Source organism: Anneissia japonica, unplaced genomic scaffold (assembly GCF_011630105.1).
Source record: "Anneissia japonica isolate Jap-2015-1 unplaced genomic scaffold, ASM1163010v1 scaffold25030_len13459_cov105, whole genome shotgun sequence".
Taxonomy (NCBI): domain Eukaryota; kingdom Metazoa; phylum Echinodermata; class Crinoidea; order Comatulida; family Comatulidae; genus Anneissia; species Anneissia japonica.
Genome location: NW_022699936.1, coordinates 7,273 through 13,541, shown reverse-complemented (window position 1 = coordinate 13,541; position 6,269 = coordinate 7,273). Strand labels below are relative to the sequence as shown.

The window sequence follows — 6,269 nt, the reverse complement described above, 5'->3', positions numbered from 1 at the left end:
TTTGTGTCACTGGAATGCTTATTTAATATGCATCAAAATAAAAACAACTTGTAATGGAACATTTTCAACAATAAAAAAAAATATTACAGTTTATTTGTAGTAGAGTCTAATTTCTTTCATATACAGCAAACTCTCTTGACTACAATGCATTACAACTATACTGTAGGTGCTAATGGGTTAAGAATGCATGCATATAGTAATAATAAACTGTAGGCCTACCTTTCTGATTTGAGGTATCGGATGATATTTGTTGATATTTGTAAGTAGTTGCTCCACTATACTTGAATACTCAGCTGAAGTTGGGTACCTAAGAAATATATAGCAAAAATAGATTTTTAGACACCTGTAGTAAACTGACAAAGAATAAATAATTAAATAAGTGAGTTAATCAATTGTTGATTTATAATGCAAGGATGAATCAGTTAATAAACTACTTCAAACATTAAAATGAATTACTAAAATAAACTTAGAAATCAATAAATAGTTCTTAAAATATTACTATAAATACAATTACTAAAGAAGAAATGAAGAAATGTTTAAACAACTAAACGAAATACAGTACAGCAGTCCAAAATATAATTATTTAATAAATAAATGAAAAATAAAGAAATAAAAATATATGAGTTTAACAAATTGAGTTTAATAATATAAACAAATTCACTTAATAATAATAAAGAAACTTAAAAATATATATTTCTTGACAGATAATTTCATATTTAAATTAATAATTAATTATAGTTAATTAGGAAAGGAAGGCTTTATAAAGAATAAATATATAAATAAATATCAGTATCAGTAGACTTGATAAGTGGAAAAATGAAGTTATAAGAAAAGCAAAAAAGATTAAAGATGTATCTAAAAAACTGTATAACAAAGTGGGAGTGGGCAGGCCATGTAGCTCGCATGGACCATAACAGCTGGTGGGCCAAAAAGTTAACAGTATGGACACCATACAGACACAAAAGAAAAAGAGGAAGACCTAACAAGCGATTAAGTGATCTTTTCCGAAAGGAATGACTAAACATTATTTTTATGAACGTAGGTACCGTATATTTAATTGTAAATTGTTAACCTTATAAATCAATTAAATACAAATTTTTCTATCCATAAAGCTACAGTAGGCTTCTCCCACAGAACCCACCAGATCTTTTCCCCTGGCTCTAGTGGCGTATCAAGTCTTGAAATGGGGGTCGTCATTGGTGGCGCTAAGGTGAAGTAGTTGCGGGGTGAAAGTCGCAAAATAAGGTGATTCTTAACTACTTGCAAGTGATTTTTTGGGGAGGGGCAAATGTGGGGGCACAAGTAATTTTTGGGATGTGCGTCTCTCCACCCACCCTTCCCCCAGTTCCCAGGCAAGGCTTGAGCCTCGTCCGAATGCAAATTATTAGCTCAAAATAGGAAATTTTAAAGTAATTCATACATAACTCACACAGGCTGTTGTTCGCGCAAGTGAATCTTTTTTCCGCTTGAACTAGCATCTGCTCGAAGTGGCATCTACTCGAATTGACTGGTTCCCCAGCTAGTTATGCCACAGACATGTTGGTGAATAAAATGATTTTTAGGTTAAAATTTCCATGGCAAGCTAGGGCCTATTCATTTTCAACACAGCAATGTTATTTGATATTTTGTCTTTCAAAATATCCAACTCATCTGTTAAAAAAATGGGGTCAAAAACATTTTTCAATTTTTTTTTCAATCATAGTGGTGTAGAATAATCTTTTGAGAACATTTTCCAGAAAAATATATGTGATACGACCCTCCATTATGGAGTTCTGAATTTTTAGATAACATGTGGACAAGAATTTAGCCTCAAATCTAGACCATCCTATTTATGTTATTGTTGGTTACGCACCACTGACTTGGGTTGTTTGTCATCACTTACTACCGACTCGTGGAAAAGGCGTAGGGCCAAAAATAGGCATAATTAGCCTATTTGATGTGAAGTAAAACATCTGGCCTAGGTACTGTAGCCTAGGATAGTATGTTTAATACATAACCTAAAGTACTTAGGCCTAGCCTAGCTCAAGTATTTTGTTTTGAAAAGGTCTCGCCCGTCGCCGCACGCCCCGCAATTTCGGCACGCGACGAACTGTTAGAGCATAGGCCTAGGCTAAACCAAACATTACAGACTTTAAAAGTTGCTAATATTTGTCTATAATCAACAACATCAAGGTGCATGACAATAACCTTATACATAAAAATTACTTCTCCTACTTCCTCCAAACATTCTAACCTCTGAGCCTGAATAGTGTAAACGGGACGGCAGTTCCACCAAATATCGATCTTTGGTCCACTATTTATTGGCCAGTGTGACCCCGCCCCAGGGTTGCTAGCGATAGTCGACAGGAGGCTTCACGCCTTGGCCAAACCATGGCCAAACACACGCCATCTCACGACCAAATTCGGCCAAACGTTTTTTCAATATCGGCCAAAATTCGGCCAGATTTTAATCCAATTAGAATTCGGCAACATTGGTACATAATATTCACTTAACATACAAATATTACACGAAAATCAACTGTCATTTGTTTGAAATTGAAGAAATTAAAACGATATACACAGAACAATGTTAATCTTTCACTGTTTTTGTTTTGATAATTAATTAATCACCATAATTAAATGCCCAGCTACATCATAATATTAAATGGGCCTATATGTCTTATAGTTGCTAGCATGTAGGACTATTTATAGTCACATTATTATGATCGGTCTACATTTTTTATTTAAATGTATTAATTAACGTAAATTGTAGTCCATCTATAGCAATAATTAAGGGCCTGTTTGTTATCGAATCTTCAATGACAAATTCGTGGCTCTCTTTAATTAGAAAGTTACATAGTAAGGTAACACAAACTTATGAGAACTTTAATAAATACTTTTTATCTAAAACTTCCTAAATTCGCCTCTGAATGTTATTGTTGCCATACTTAAACAATAACTCAATGTCGCTATCAGGACTATCTTCTTCATGATTCTCATATACAACCTAACTCCAGAGTAACTTAGAGGACGTCTCACCAACACTTGCTTGAAATTGCAGGTGTCATTGGACCCGAATGATCACACGAGCATTTACATGGCACTTCACATAAAGAACACTACAGCGCATATACAATTTATTTTATTTTATTCAATTCTCAACCAATAGAGATAGAAACTAGACTAGAACATAGACAAAGAAACACGTGGTACAAACTTGCAATAAACTGTTATGTCTTCATAAAGTTTTAAACAAGGATAAACGTCAATAAATAAATTTCATCCGAACAAGTTAATTATTAAATGTAACTGCTACAATCTTTTAAATAATAAACTCTCTTACGTCAACTCGGCCAAAGGGGGGACATACATTTATTGTTTAGTGCGAGTACGACTACGAACGTTTAATTAAGTAAAGGTACACGATTAGAATCAAAGCTTTCGTATAAAATTAACAACATATCCAAAACAAGTCTACGTTATATTAGACCTATATTGAAAAAAAAATGTTCACAAAATTCGGCCAAATATAGTTTCGCCGAGACTTTTCAAACGTTAAGGACAGGCGAATTTTTATACGGCCAGATTTGACGAATCTAGCCGTCAAAAAGGCCAAATGGCAACCATGTGACCGACAGCGTACCAGCGATTTGCCAGCGATGCGAATTAAATTATGCTAGGAGGACTGCCGGGAAATTATGCTAAATACTAAAGTATGCTTGAAAGCAACACTATTCTTAATACTATTCAGATGCCAGGATCGACGGCATAGTATGAGGAAGATGAGTCCCCCGACCCCCTTTTCTTTTTGGGGTTTATCAAGAATTCATTGAAAAAAGAATAAGTAGGCCTTTGACGTATGTATGCCAGTACGTCACACATAACAGGCCTCTGTAATAAGAATGAGAACAATTTAATTGAAGAATTAACTTAAAGGTCGAGAAAGCTCATTTTGGGGTTTATCGATTCATAGAATCGTTTTCAAGAGGGGGAAAAACCTGAATTTTAAAGAATTTAAAAATCATTGAAATGACAACTCAGAAGTCGGGAAAGCTTGTTTCCAGCCATCTAGATTCAAAATTTCCCCGGGGGAAACCCCACCCCCATTTCTTTTTGGGAATTATCGATTCATGTAAAAAGAATACGTAGGCCTATACTCAATTTTGTTAGGCTTATGTATGTGTACACACATCCGCCCCTAATTCATATTCCCATTCATCTTACAGTGCCTTCCCCCGCCACCCTCCCCCCACCACAAATCATGTTCCGCTGGCCTTGCATTGAATCCGCCATTGAAATCTATACTGTATAACCCTCACCCATCTGTATTTATGCACATAGAATCTGGAACAATCAACTGTTATTGTTTTAATTACATTATTCGGCCTACTCCATCATAAAAGTATTGTATGAGACCTATTTGCATTGTATACGGTAAAATTTAGTTTAATTAATAGATCAACTGAAATCAAAGAATATGTCCTCATTGTATGACTGAAATGCCAAAATGCCTTTCAATTTCGCATATTTGCTTAGTGCCACCGCACCCCCCAAGAGTAAACCTTTTGACCCCGAAGTGTCCCCCGATAATACAAGGGATTCATCCATAATTTCATTTACAGTATATTACTCTTGGTACTTTGGTTTGTTTCCTCCTGAATCTTCCAAGAGGGAAATTAAGGAGGTGTCAACAGATGGGTGTTCTGGCAGGGATATACACTTTCCTGCATTCTCAGAATGATGATGCCTTAGGCGGTGAAAAAGTTTAGTGAGTGATGGAAGGACTAATGATATCAAAAAGCCCATCATTATATAAGGGAACGGCTTTTTTTAAAGGTATAGTGGGTGAGGGAGAATTTATCTCAGCACCGAGTGGTGGCGCCAATCGGGAGAGCTCCCCCGGTCAGGGAGAAAATCCACACTTTGTAGGAGAGAAAAACATTACTGTAGGCATATTTATTTTCTACATAAAAACTCTAATATTGATTAAGTAAGCGCTTGAAACCCCTAGTTTTTCATATTTTTCATTAGATACAGATGCCTAACAATGAGCCTCTACCTAGTAGTAATATTCAGAAAAGTTATGAGGAGCCAATTAGGATTGTCTACCTTTTAAGGATGAAATTTCGTCTTCCTCAGTAAATAAACAACTTAAACAAGGAAATTATTCCAGTCTTTACAAGTAAGAAAGTAGGTGAAGTCTTAAGAAGAAGGAAAGAAAACCTAAAATTGTTATTTGAACAATGCGTTGTATATAAATTCCAATGTGGCTTCTGTGAATCAAGATATCTCGGCTACACTTGCCGACACCTCTATCAACGTATTGATGAACATAGTAAGGGTAACATAGGTAAACACCTGAACGAACATGGTATTAGTGATTCTGAAGTAATTAACCACTTCAGCGTTCTATCTAAATGTAAATAAAAACTTGACTGCCTCATTACAGAAATGCTATGGACTAAAGATTTAAAACCATTTCTTAACAAACAAACAGATTCTATTAAAGCAAAATTGTTTATCTAGCAGATTAATTTTAATTAAGATTATCAGTATCAGGAACAATTAACACAGTAGGTGTTAATCTTGTGATTTTTTAATCCATGTCAATCTTGTGATTTTTAATAGTTGTTTTGCCTTCTTAGGTTTGTCTGCTTTTGTATATTCATAGAGAAAATGGTATAGTGTTGTTCACTTGATCTTGAGAATATGTCCATGATGGACTCGAAACGTCGATCTTCTTTTTGGTCCATAAATTTTGTTTTAAAATTATATAGTAAACGTCTGTTGATTCGTAATACTAATAATAATAATAATAATAATAATAATAATAATAAATTATTGTAAATTCTATGATAATTTAATCCACATAATTTATGTTTTCAATTATTTAAGCATTTAAACAATTCAGTGGGCCTAACGCTGGAAGTAAGTGAAAGAAATAAACCAAAAACATGGCCAATGTGTTTTCGTGTATGCAAAAATGCTAATACCATCGCGCGAATACCGCGTTTTTCTTGATAGGTGCTCAGGGTGGTCCACAGGTTTAGGCCTATGTGGAGTGGAATAGTTTTAAGTTTTAAATAATGTACGTGTTAACAGTAGAAAATTAACAGTGCATCATGAAAACTTAAATCTGTGAATTGTTCGAAGTGAATAATATGATTATTGTATTTTATATGAACAATTTTACTTTTGATTTTTCAGCTAGCATTGTTGATGTTGCATGTTTTAATAGACAGTCTAAATGGTTAAAATATCTTACAAAACACAATCAATAAATCATATAC

General features: G+C 34.3%; 1 long non-coding RNA gene across 1 annotated transcript; it reads right to left on the bottom strand.

Moving 5' to 3' along the window:
- Positions 1-219: 219 nt before the first annotated feature.
- Positions 220-2,288, bottom strand: LOC117103240. Its single transcript, XR_004444539.1, has 3 exons — positions 2,234-2,288; positions 1,430-1,650; positions 220-307 (listed from the first exon to the last, which is right to left on the bottom strand). It is a non-coding gene; the product is annotated as an uncharacterized LOC117103240 (long non-coding RNA).
- Positions 2,289-6,269: the final 3,981 nt, after the last annotated feature.